General features: G+C 36.2%; 1 protein-coding gene across 3 annotated transcripts in view; it reads right to left on the reverse strand.

The window, feature by feature from the left end:
- Positions 1–14474, reverse strand: part of GRIA4 (glutamate ionotropic receptor AMPA type subunit 4) — a 227441-nt gene that overhangs the window by 95480 nt on the left and 117487 nt on the right. The window lies entirely within an intron of this gene.

A 14474-nucleotide genomic window follows, 5' to 3' on the forward strand; every position in this document is an offset into this window, starting at 1 on the left:
CTGCCCACAGGAAGCAGAGGTTTCTGTGCTCAGGTATTTCTCATGACATTGCAAAGAAAAAATCTGAGTCAACTTATTCACCAGAGGTATTTATATGCTAGAAAATAACATGTGACTTTAGACGCTTCGCATTTTTTTCATAATATTTAATCAAAGTAGCTTTTATGCTTTTTAATCAGATTTTTATCATAAATTTTTATCTTTCTCTTTATATACCTTTTATATGTGTATATATATATATATATATCTTTTTATAGACATAGAGATACATCAGCATAGATGAATAGAAATTATAGATGAATAGAAATTATATTAACTTAGTTCAAAGATCCTATATAAGTTTAATTAACCTATGCAAAGCGATTAGAGGTCAAAGAATGAAAAGCACTATAGAATCATTAATTATTACCACGGGCAGGAATTTTGCTCTTATTTTTTCCGTGCTCCCCCTTGTCTCCTTTGAGTCCATTCACAGAAGGGAAAGGCAGCATCTTCTCTGATGTCTCCATCTGACACGGCAGGGCTGGCCTCCCTCCCATCAGTCCCAGGGTGCCCTGGCCTGTGAACCCTTCAGCTTGCTCTCAACCTAATTTATTCTAATGGGGGTGGACAGTATATTTTTGTGAAGAGAGGAATTTGTGATTTATCAGAGGACAACTTGCCTTTAAAGGTAAGAGAATTGACTTTAGCAGCCAGTTCCTGAAGTAGAGCTATTTACTTTTCTATCTTTTACCTAGAGTCAATGGGAATTTGTTGAAAACGATGATCCCACAGCTCACATAGAGAATTATCATTCAGGAGAGACAGAGCTGTTTATAGATGTACCTGGTGATACAAATGACAGAGCTCAGAGATGGTCCCCACCCCCCCCACCCCCACCCCCCCCCCAGTATATCTTGGCTTATTACTTGTTATCTAGCTGAACTTTTCATAATAGTTTTAGATGAAAGATTTCAGCTCATGGAAACCACCCTATAATGGTATGGTTTCGCAGTGGTGACTCCTTCCTCTCTTTAGGAGGATCCCATGCTAGAGGTGTAGTGATCCCTAGCTGTCATTTTAATGTGCTTGAAGATCCCACTGCAGGACAGGTTCCACACAAAAAAGCACTATCTGAGATCTCCATAAATTGCAAGAGGAACATGTGCAAGTTACATTTCAGGAATGGAAAGAGTATTTCTGAGTTGACAACTAATAAAATATGAGAAAACCTACAAAACCATCACAAATGGATTTGCCTCCAATGACATAAAAACAGATTATTGTTTCTTCAGGTGTGAAGATTACAGGACACATCAGAAACTAACTCAATTGCAAATAGTAGTTATTAGCTCCTATAAACTAGGCAGTCCTTCTACTGTTAACTGAAAATCTGTCTCCTTATCATTATGACACTAAACACTCATCTTCTGAAATGAACATTTATTAGTTTTTTCCTCAAATTCAGATGACACATAAAAAATGAAAATATAAACATTTATAAAAAATACATAAAACGCATAATATATTTTATTCTATAAATGATACACTCATTTTATGAAATAGCTTTTTATGTTAGGAAATGAACTCAAATACTTGATGTATTGACTGTTAAAAACATTTCTGTACTCAGCATACATTTTTAACCTGATGTCTGTTATTTTTTTCAAAGAATCGTACAGCTTTCCTGTTAATTGCTACATAATTATTCTGCCTTTCCTGTTGCTATATTCAATCTCCTTTTTGCCTGTAATTATCTCTGCAAATCATGACTAGATTCTTTCTCAAACATTGTATTTCTTGCTTCATTTCCTATTCATCTCCATATATAGATGTATATTAAAACTACTCCAGTGTTATATGTGTTCCTGCTTCATTTACACTGTAACTTTGACTTGATCTTTGCGACAAAGACAGTCAACATTTACTTAATTCAGCTTCCTGACACAAACTAACATTTTCTTTGATTCTGAATGAATGGTGTTTGAAACAGCAATTGACATCTCCTCATTTCTTTCTTATTTAGTTTGGACAACTTTACTAAGATGTGTTTTGATCAAACCAGGAACTTATCCAGCATAAAGCATGACAAGTATCAGACGAACACACAGAAAAGCTTTTCTTCTACCTCGGATCAAGGTTTAACTTGCCATATTTCATTAGCAGCTGCCTTCATTTAGGCATTTCAGGCTTCTATAGCTTCTTGTCAGTAGCTGGCACTCAGGCACATATTTTTGTGTTAGGACACCTTTCACATATAGTATAATACAGTTAAACTGTAGTTGACTAGATGGAACTTCTTCACCAGAGGAGTTCTTTAATCCAGAGTTCAGAGCCCCTCTACACGTACCCATTGGCATATCCATGCATTCTGTGTGAGGAACAATTTTTAATATCATACTGAGAAGGGCAGAGTTTAAGCCAAATAATTGTCAGGCTCAGTTGGCATAAAATCTCAAACATGCTGAGAAGAATGCACATTTGTCCAAAATAATTGCTTACAGCTATCAGGAAAAAATGAGTTGTATATAGTGCTGCAAACAATAAAACCCCTGAAAGCAACATGGGGTAATTTTACCAACAAAGAAATTGAGTGCAGTGTCTCTATTTAAAGAAAACTCTCAAACTTCAAAAAAGATATTTGCCCAAGTAAACACAGCAGCGGTGAATCTTATAGTTGTCATCTAAAAGATAGATATTTTCTGGTTATCTGATTTTAGATGCAACTTCCCTGTGTATCCTCAGCTATGCTACTACATAGATGAATCACAGAATAGTTGGGGTGGGAAAGCACCTCTGGAGATCATCTAGTCCAGCCCTGCTGCTCATACAGGGTCAGCTAGAGCAGGTTGCTCAGAACCCTGTCCAGTCAGGTTTGGAATACCTTCAGGAATGGAGACTCCAAAACCTGTCCAGGCAAGATGACACTCTCTGTGGAGATTTCATAATATGAATACATTCCATCTCAGTTATCGTGAAATATTATTTGTTGTGTAAACCAAACTAAAAATGTAAGGCTAAATAATAACAACTGAGCTACAGAATCTATATGTTTTTCACTTTCTAAAATATGATTTTTTTATTTGCCTTTAAGGAAAAGTTCTGGACTATATTGCAGGGGTGGCCCATAAGGACAAGGAAAGGGTGAGAACGTTCATCGCCCCATGAGTCCGAGAACGGTCATTGTGTTGTGCATCTGTGCCTTAACCACAGAGCTCTGATGTGTGCTCTGTTTTTAGTTCTTTGTTATATATTTTAGCTTTTTTATACTTGTAGATTGTCTAATGTTAATTTTTTAATGTTTCCAGTGTCCGTCATAGGTGTAGAACAGCTTAGTCTTATATTCTTACACTTGACAAATGATGATCTCTTGAGTTAAGTGCAACTAACCCTGGAATCAAAAGAAACCTAGACACAACTCTAGTGGTGTGTCATACTAATTCAATCTTGAAATGTAGATAAAAAAACAGCAGAAAATATGGAGTATTGGACCACACAGAACCAGCTGCAAGCTGGTGGTCTATGTCAATAAACTAGTGGTTCTTTCGGGATATTTTTTAAATTAGCAAATCTATGAAAAAGACATTGTACCAATATAGTTGCCTGAAAACACATATAAAGCCCTTCTTCAATACAAGAAAGTTACATGTAAGAATAGATTCTCTTTCTTTTTTTTTATAAGACTACAGGGTTCTGTGGAATTTTCCACAATTGACATGGAATAAAATCTCTGCCAACTGCTTTTTTGAGGGTCATGCTCAAATGCAGATACTATTGACAACTGTTTAGTGACTAGTAATAGCAATTCCACTTCAATAGCCTGAAACTAAACTTGAGGCAGGAAATATCTGCAAAGATCTTATTTTCTTGATTCCTTTTCACTTTGCTTTTCCTTATTCTTGTGAGGTGGAATTGTGGTGATCTAACAAACTGTTTTTTTTTTTTTTTTTTTTGTTTTTTGTTTTTTGTTTTATCTAAAAGAGACCACAAAATCATCATTGAGGAGGAGGGGAGTACAAAATGGAGAGGTATTTTCCTCTTTTCCTGTGAAAAAAGAGCTTGCCCACCTCTGGAATATCCACAAGTGTATCTATTTATTCCAACTGATACTATAACTAAACACCTTATAAAAAAAAATCCTCTCATAATTTTTTTAACCCTGCTTCCCTCACTTCACACCAGACAGACATTTTTTCCATCACAAAATGCAGTAGCTGCAGAGAAACAATGCTGTATATGTACCTGACATCACATTTTTTTAGAGAGATATCAGTAGTTCCTTTGGAGAGATTTATATAAGTCTTCTGAAGGCCAAAGTGTGTAAAGCACCTGAGCAATTTTGGTATTTACGAACAAAGGGTAAGTCCAGAAATTTGGCAGCTTGGGCTGCTTCTTAAGTCACTGCAACATTGCCAGCTATTCTAAGCCATGGTTGGAGTCCACAGACACAGACACAGACACCCAGACACACACACACACATATAGCAAGTGACTGAAGTAGTGAGTAATCTTTTTGATTTTAAAGTTTAATGATTCCTCAGGTCTTTTTATTCATCTTTTCTTGTACCAACTAGGCTTTCTCCCATCAAATTTAATTTCAGCAGTGAACTGCTTAGTTTTTTTTATTTCCATTTAAATGGGAAGTAAAATCTGATATCTAAATCTCCTCAGTGTATTCAAAATAAACTGAAGAGATCAGAGGCGCATTTCCTTGACCTATTTTTCTGCTGGATGCACATGGTTGGTTCCTCTCCTCTCCTCTCCTCTCCTCTCCTCTCCTCTCCTCTCCTCTCCTCTCCTCTCCTCTCCTCTCATTTGCTTTAATCAGAAGAATTTCAGTGATCAATTATAGTGTTATAGTTAAAATTCCGAAAGCTTACAGCAACTTTTTCACTATGGAAATCTTTTTTCTCATCTCTCCTAGAGCCTTCAGTCATTTCAAATAATTTTGCTAGGAGACAGCTATCGAAGTGGCTACTTGTTCCATATAGTAACACTCCGTAATAACTCAAATTTTGGAATTATTGTGCAGGAATTAACTTATTATTAAGTTTTATGATGCAGAGAGTGCAATATTTACGCAGTATTATCTAATTTTATTCTGGCCAACAAACTAGCAATGTAGACTGTCACAAGTGGACAGGTTAATATACTCAGAAAAAGCATATGCAATGTATTTCTGAAATGACCTCTGAAGTAGAAAACATTTCTGATGAACATGCGTCTTGTTCAAAGATGGACATAATATAGTGCATATTAATGAAAACCAAATTTATTTCCTTCCTCTTCTGGTACACGTAACTTTAAAACAGAAATTGATCCCATTCAGAAGACTAGATATGGCTGTGATCCCTACAGCCACAGAGACTGAAATGCTGGAGCTACTTTATGAAAGTTACTTTACCGGAATTCATACTAGGATCTGTAGAAGAAATGCATTTGTTATAAATCCAACATTCAGCAGAAGTGGGGAATAAATGATCAGATCATTTGGTATGGATAAGCCATTATACTTGACATTCAGGATTGGATTCATGTCACTTAACTCTAGCTGTCTTTAAGGTAGGTGTCTAAGTTAATCATCCAAGCTTTCAACTGAGAGACATATATCTCACTAAAAAGCATTTTTTTTGCCTTAGATCTATCTCAAAGGTGCTTTTCTCTCTCTCTAAAGATTACAGAAAGAGCCTAGACATCAGACAGCCAAAATACCTACTGTTCAGGTAGACAAAGTTTGGTGAGGTGAATCCAGATGCTACCATGATGAAAATCATGTAAGATCTATACAGAATGAGTGCGGCATGACTTTACATTCACCTAGTAATTATGAACATTATTGCTCAAACTTAAGAGTATTTGAGTTCTTCACTTCATAGAATCATAGAGTCAGTAAGGTTGGAAGGGACCTCTGGAGATCATCTAGTCCAACCGACCTGCTCAGCAGTGTCACCCAGAGCACGTTAGACAGGGTTGCATCCAGGTGGGCCTTGAAGATCTCCACAGAAGGAGACTCCACAACCTCTCTGGGCAACCTGTGCCAGGGCTCCGTCACTCTCTCAGTGAAGAAATTCCCCCTCACGGTCAGGCGGAACTGCCTGTGCTTCAATTTCTGCCCATTGCCTCTTGTGCTGTCACAGGGCCTGTGATCGTGAGGCTACCTCCAGCTGTTTGTAGAAGGCCTCATCAACTTTCTCCTCCTGGTCAGGTGGCCTGTAGTAGACACCCACAACAGTGTCCCCCGTGTTAGCCTGCCCTCTGATCTTTACCCATAAGCTCTCAGCTGCCTCCTCCTCCTCCACCCCTAGGCAGAGCTCAATGCATTTCAGTTGCTCTCTCACAGAAAGAGCAACTCCACCACCTCACCTCCCTGGCCTGTCTCTCCTAAAAAGCACATAGCCATCCATGGCAGCATGGATCATGATTGATACGTGCTTATGAACGTATGGTTTTATTTCAAATTTGTGGTCAGTATACAGCTTCCAGAACTCAGACAAAATCATCAAGATTTAGAAAAATCAATCATAGGACCTTCGACAGGTCAGCTCATTCACTGTCTGATTTTCTCTGTATCTGGAGTCAGCCAAAACATTCAACAAAAAGTTCATACAAAACAGCCAATTTAGATGGCAGACTGAAACTTAGGACTAATGGTGTGTTCTGCGTTGTTCTCCAGCCTAGTTCACAGCATGACACAAAGACTGGAAATTAAAACTGGGAGCTCAAGAAATAATCCCATCTATTCCTCTTTATTTCTCCATCCTTAAAATGGATATTTTTTTATTTAAAACATTCTAGACAGTTATTGTTCTTTGTCTTTAAGAACCTCTAAAGAGGAATCTGTAACTTCCTAGGTAATATTGCTTAACTATCCTTATCATTGGGAGATGTTTCCTAAAATCTAACCTAGATATCCCCTGGCACAATTTAAACCCACTCTTCTTGTCCTCTCTCTAGTAGATCTGGAGAGCAATTTTTTCCCTTCTTCTTTAAATAACCTTATACAAAACAGAAAACTGCTTTATTTCTTTTTTCTCTGCTCTTTGCATGCTGAAACCTGATTCTTTCAGATTTCATGGTTTTCCTTGTTGGATATGTCTGTATTCTGACAATCTTCCTTGCTTTCCTCTGGATATGTTGTAATTGATCCACATTTTTCCTGAACTACACTGCTCAAAATGTGATATACTTAAAAAATGTATTCCAAAGTATGCACAGTCCTTTCAATTTTTTATCATCTGTGATTTTAACAAATGTATTCTATATTTCTTCATCCATGTCATTAACAAAGATATTGGCAAAAACTGCAACCAAAACAGATCATTATTCAATACCTCCTTATTTGACAGTGAACCTGTTTACTTCTTTATGAGTCCAGATGTGTCCCAAACCAGTGTCTCTTGCAGCAATCTCGTCAAGACAAAATTTCCTTAGCTCATTTAGCCAAACTTCAAGCAAACTGTGTAAAAAATCCTATTAAAGGGAGATAACTAATCTTTCAAAGGTTGATAAAATCTGTTACTTTGTAATAAAAGGAAATTTGCTTTATCTAGCATGATTTGTTCTTGAAAAAGCATATTGGGTTACTTAGTTTTCTAAATTCTATATACTTTCAAATAGATAAATTATGATGTAGGTTGTGAGTTAAGTCATCCATACTATCAAAGATCAGAATAGTTTTAAACATATTCTTACAACAGATGAGTCTGAAACAAAACTGGGCAATTAATGGTCCAGTTTATCCATCTCCTCTACAGTTATTTTGTTTCACAGATTTCAAAATGTATGACAGTAAAGGACATTATCTGTATGATCTGTGGTAGCACCCTAAGCTTCACAACCTTAACTTTGTTTCATGTACCCCTGAGATCTACAACCTTGAATAATTCCTCAGTGATGAGATACACATCTGAAATAAGCTCTACTAGTGGCCAGACTTTCTGTCCTCCTCTCCCTTAATCCTGTAGAGATTTGTGCAGGTGCAGCTGCTGCACCTGTAGTATTTAACAATTCATTTCTCCTGAGAGGACTCACTGCCACAAGAAAATGCTGACCATAAATTGTAGCCATAACCCTTAAAAACCCCCAAGCCTTCAACTGAACAACAACGAGTGCTTTCAGTGAGCATATGGAAAGTGGTTTAGCTTATGTTGCAATGGGAATTCATGATCAAAGATTTAGATGATGTTGGATCCCATTTATGCTACTACCTCTCTGCAGCAAGATTTTCACCCCTCTCTGCATTCAGAATCTGTAGCCTTCATATGAAATACAATGTAAAGGTGTTGCATCAAAATATCAAGTGATAAAGGATAAGTGAGAACTTGAGAGGGACTGAAGAAGAGTCACGGTTTTTTGAAGGCTTTCTAATTGTTTGCCTCGTGCTCTTTTCCAGTTCTCAGATATCATTTCCTTTCCCACTTCAGTAAATGCCTTCAGTCTGAAACTGTAAGATCAAAGTCTAGTAACCTTTCTTACAACAAACAGACATAGAAATGGATGCACCTGACGATACATACAGATGCATGCCAAAATCACATTTATTTATGTATGTTGTTAGCATTTTATATTTTCTTTGCTTTTAGCTAAGTGTTTATTCTTTAGCTATGCCAAAGGGTTTAGCTAAAATTGGTTCAGGTGAGAAGTCTTTGGCTCTTGTAAAGCTTATGAGCAGCAACAAAGGTAGCATTTTTTAGCAAATTCTTACTACAGAACTTTGAATGCTAAGTCAGAATCTGTATATAGTTACAGCACTATCAGAAAATGATAACCCACACCAACAATTACCTTAAAAAATAACAACTAGATCATGAAAAAACTAACCAAAAAAAAAAAAAAAAAAAAAAAAAAAAAGTCTAAGCTTCTAGGCTCACTCTCTGTTAAAGACCAACATCTTAAAATAACTGTAGAGGCTACCTAGTGTCTCTGGATATTCAGTTATCTGACACACCATTCTTAAGTCTAGCGGTAGGGCTAGTGTATATCAACATTTTTAAAAAGATGAAAGAAAAAGAAAAAAATGAAGCTATTTTGGAAGTAAGAAAACACACTATCTTCAGATATTTATTATCTCTCTTGTTACTATTATTATTATTATTTATTTGACAAAATACTCAGCTTAGCCCTAAGTGTTCCTTGCACTTATATTTTGTGGCTTAAACTTTTCTCCTTTTGTGCAATAGCTTAAAGCCAAAGCTCTTTATTTCATTAAAACCTATAGTCTGTAATGCTGATACTGATAAAACAACTGTCTTAAGGAATGTCTTTGCTCATGCACAGCTTTTTTTCCAGAAATTGTTATCATCCCAATAACTTACTTCTCTAGTTTAAATTTAGTAGATTTCTTTTCCCTTGTGCTGGTATACCACTATATTCAAACCTTTGTGCAAACAACTTCCAAAAGGACTATATTAAAGAATATTAAGAGTGCAAGCTAAAAGACTTGAGAACTAGTACATCTTAGAATTAGCCTTATCCTAAAGTATTCTAATTAACGTACCATGACACTGCCTTTAATTACATGTCAGACACTATTTTTTCCTACAAGGCACCTGCCTCTATCCATCCATAAGATACACTGCCCTAGGAAAGAACTGACCGTAGGCACCAAATGAGGATCTTGATGGCAGAACTTCTGTCTCCTTTCTATAAGAATTTATTAGAAAAATGTCTTTTAATATAAAGTATCTGTCAATCTCTGCCTATCGGCATAAATGCAGTGCCATTTTTAATACACATATATGAGAAAATCGCAAGAACAATCTTCAGACTGAAACAACAGGCACTCACGCTAAGAAGTATTCATTTTGAGAAAGAGACAACCTTAATTCTATCTCCATGCAAATGCGGCCATGTCCATATTTATTGGTGACCACACATCAACTGATTTATAGACCTCATTTCTTCTCTGCTTCCTGTTTGTAGATTCTAGGCACATTATTTCTGATTATAAATTTCAATTAAGGGTTAAAATCTCTTTGAAATTTATATTCTCATATATTTAACTTTTTCAAAAAGATGTAACATGTCCTTGGATGAGAGACTTTAAAAAATTGAATGCTACGATATGATCACTTTTTGATTAAAATAATTTTGTCATACTATTTTTTTTAAACCAACACATATACCACAAGTTTATTAAACGATAATTAAAGTAAACAAAAGAACTAGCAATATCTAGAATCTGGATAGGTACATGAGAAATTTTGTTATTGTGAATAAAATACAAACTATTAACACTGAGGAAGGCATTTAACCACAAGATACATTATACAAGACTTGTGTTAGATTCTCTATATTTTGATATGTTTAGATCAAGACTGTGTGAATTTCTGAAGGATATGTGCACGTAGTGAAATGCTTATGAAGAGAAGCAGCATAGCTAAAGGAGCCTTTGGGATGCCAGGATTGTAGCAGAAGAATTGCTGGCAATTATACAATGTCATTGATCATCACCACTACTTATCATGACCAGAAAAATACAAAATAAAACAAACAACCTACTAATCAATCAAAAAGAAAAGCAACAGCACCTAGAAGCATCATACATAACTTATGAAATATTTATGAAAAAAATCATTTCTTCAGTCTGAAATTGGTCAATAAACTGATTAATGTAAAGTAAATCATGTAAATATATATTTTATAATAGCCAGTCTTACAAAAGTCTGTGATAGGTACTGGCCTGGTAAAGTTTAGCACTACTTTTGTCTGGATTCTTTTAAATTTAATGCAATGAAAGGCAAATTGTTAACAATCTTCAATTCTGTAAACTTGTTTTCTGCCCCTACTATTCTAGATTTTGTTAAAATGCAATCTGAAATAATCAGTACGTGGAATTGTTTCTTAAGAACAAATATTTTGAATGGGTATGCTTTTTTAAAATGAAAAATCCCAATATTATTCCACAGATCCAGTGCTATGAATATTATTAACATAGTATTGTATACATTTAAACAAGCAAGGCTAACTGAGATAATACAGCCTACAGTATTTCATACACACATACACTTTAAATTATTCTATTTTATATTTTACATATAAAGAGATTTTTTCATTTAAGTAGAATTAAAAGTTAGGTTACTTCTCTACTTCTCTTATGGAGGATGGGCAGCTACACATAGCTTTGATTATTCTGGTGAAGGGATTTGCATACAATTTCAGAGACAATTTCAGTTCCTAGCTGGAACAAACACAGGATGAAGTACTCACCATATGATTAGACTAATTTATTATGTCCCACTGAGGCAAGCTATATTCCAAGAAGTAATCATAAACTCATGTTCAAAGCTTTGGTAGAATGAATATATTTAACGATCCAAATTAAATTTCATCTGTAGGAACTGACAGTTTGTGGGAAACATGGAAATGGGCAAGGTATAATGACAAAGATAACAGGAAGAAGAATGTGGATGTTAAAGGTTGTGATTGGTGCATCCGAAAAGAGATCAGGACAGAAAACTATAATATAACCCTGGCAAGTTCTCCTATTAAATGTATGTTGATCTGGACTCTAGTTAGTTTTAACTGACCTTGGTATTAACATCTGAAAATGAACACAGTGACCAGTCAATAACTGCTCTATAAAAGTTAAGTGCCTGTGACATTTCATTTTGCTATGGCTCTTGCATTGACGATTTTTGAAAGTAAACAGTTTTAAGAACTTTGCTCACTTTACAGTTGGGTATTTTTCTTTGGCTGAACAGCTGTTTATTCACAGGAAAGTGCACTCTGGTGGCATCACAAATCTTAATGAACACGAGTGAGGGCTTTTTGCATAAGACTGGCAAAAAGAAAAATGACAAAGGCTTGAAAATGTGGAAACAATACCTAAAAGCAATAGACATTTCCTGAATATTTCAGTTTAGGGCATCTCTACTAAAGGCAATGGTAGGCAAGATTTAGTGCCTGCATAACTGCTATCCAGCAGAGAAGTGATTACAGACACTCCTCTCTCCCCTCCTAGAAAGCCCTGGGCTCTGCATCAGTCACTTGACGCCCTCCATCCACAGCGCCCTGATCACAAGGATCAGCAGCATCCTGGGTGGATTTAGCCTTGATCTCTACATCCGGAGCAGATCCACAGTGCCAACAACGCTAAAATACTCACTGATGCAGAGAAAGACAAGAAGAAACACTTTGCAGCGTGGTAAGAATAGTCAGCAGAGAAGTGGGAAGCTTTTATTGTAATCTTTGCCCCAGCGGTAAAGTATTTTGTAAAAGAATATCCAAAAAGGCAGCTGTGGATGTGGGAATTGGCTGCAAAAGCATAAGGAAGACACAAAAATAAAAAAGATGCACTTTCCTTGTACAAAAGCAGCGAGAAGTGGGAACCTAGTAACTGTTCTACAGAAAACATGTAAAATATTGTAAAATTATTTATAATTCTTAGAGCATATTGTAGATGTTTGGCATTTTAGTCTGTAAAATTCGTTCTGAAAATGAAATTGTAAGAAACACTCTGATTTCAGTGGTACTGGTGTGAAACCAGAAAAACACTCTTTTCCCCAAATTTTTTGAGGTTTCTACTGGTGTATTTGGAAATTAAAATCTACTCCTGAAAAGGCTGTATGAGAAAATAATCTATCTAGCTACACAACACTATTTAATTTATCATGAATTTTCTTGCAAAGTGCTGCTTGGAACTCTATGGTTTTTGCTCAAAAACTACTGTCCATTACTATTTTTCATATGTTTTGGCTTCTGCTTACAATGCCTTTTTCAATGTGAGTGACAAGATATTATTTCACAATAGAGCATCTTAAACACTATAAATTACCTCAAATGTCTTCTTTTCTTTAAGAGATACAATGTAGATTTGAATTTCCCAGTCTGCATAATGCAGCAATGTTTAGTCCTTTCAACCTGAGGGCCAAAACATCGTTCCAAAAAGGTCGGTGGGCCAATACTTCAGGCATATACTCTAAAAGAAGCACAAAAGGGAGCAGCCACCACACACAGGTCCTTCACCGGTGATTTTCAAGTGTAAGAGACCAGGCTGCAGTCATAAAACCTACATATCTTTGCTCATAGCTACATGTCTGTAGGTTCAGGTACAGATGTCAAGTCTTTTATCACATTTTTTTGCTAGCTCTTGGCTGTGCTGGCTGGGGTCTTGCTACTGCAGTTGGAGATACTCTCAAGGAACAGGAAATAAAATGGGGAAGTATTGCAGAGGAAAGAGGTAGTGACTGGTGCGTAATGCTTAACGCCAATCAAACCAATATAGCTGGGTTTTGGTTGTGTTATTTAGAGGGACTGAAGTTATGGCTACTAATTCCCAGAACGAACAAGTCACACCGCAGCTGCAGCGTAGGACTCTAGTCTGTGCAGTTGGTGGTACTCCTCATGCACGAGAGCTGACCCCTGCAAGCCAACACCAGCACTAATCAAGATCCAGACAAATTGAACCAGGTCTCAGGATAACTAATTACAAGGAAATGAACACTTTTGCTGGAGAAACTGGACATTTGCCTGTCCCTTATGAGACAGTTTCACGAGAGAGTTTGCACAGACATAAGCAATAGCAGGAGTTTCCCTGCTGAGCAGTTAATACTGGAGATGACCCAAAGACAATGATCTCTCCAATTCTCAGATGTCTTTAAAAGGCCTATAGTTAAACACTTGTTTTAATTATATACTGCAGGAAGTGTACAAGAAAAGACATCATGAGAAGTTGTATGTAGACCTTACAGCAGAGTGAAGATGGGCGAGAGCTGACAACTCACTCAAGCACTCACTCAGGCATGGTGCACTCATGTATACCATGTGCCTTGCCAAGCCAAATTCACGGGCTAGAGCTTATCTGAAGTACCATGTTGCAAATGTCTCTCAAAGACATTGATGACAGTCACAAGAAGAGACTTTTCCTTAATTTAATAAAATAGACTTAAAATATTTATTTATGGAAAAATATTCTAGAAGATACCAGTTTGACTTACATTTGGCATTCTATTGATGATGGCATCTTCACTTGTATATCACTGAATGAACACTTAAGAAAACCTCAGTGGATTAATTTAAGAATGCGCTCTGGCAAGAAAAAGGGATGTAATTACATGATAAAATGTTTCTTTAAGGTTTTTATCTCTGTCCAAAAATGTTAATATTCACTGTTTAGCTTTCATCTCCACAGTAGTTTAAATGAACAAGTCCTTTTTCAGCAGAAGAGTCTAGTATTAATTCAATTTCATGATCAAAAAGGTTATTCTGATCCTGAGACATCTAGCATGAATGTACAATATACCTTATAACAGAGAATTGGGATAAAATTTTAGGCACCAGCTAGCAATAATTGTTTGTATATGCGTAAATAGTGATGTGCTCAGAGGGCTCATTGTCCTAGGTACTGTACATAGCATGTATGCAGAAAAAGTCTCTAACAAGAAGACTTTGCAATCAAAATATACTAAGAGGAAGGGCAGGTTGTTTATTCTTTTTAAAAGAGATTAGATCACAAGACATTTCAAAAGCATATTTACACAGCAATTTGCTTGTAC

Source organism: Rhea pennata, chromosome 1 (genome assembly GCF_028389875.1).
Source record: "Rhea pennata isolate bPtePen1 chromosome 1, bPtePen1.pri, whole genome shotgun sequence".
Taxonomy (NCBI): Eukaryota; Metazoa; Chordata; class Aves; order Rheiformes; family Rheidae; genus Rhea; species Rhea pennata.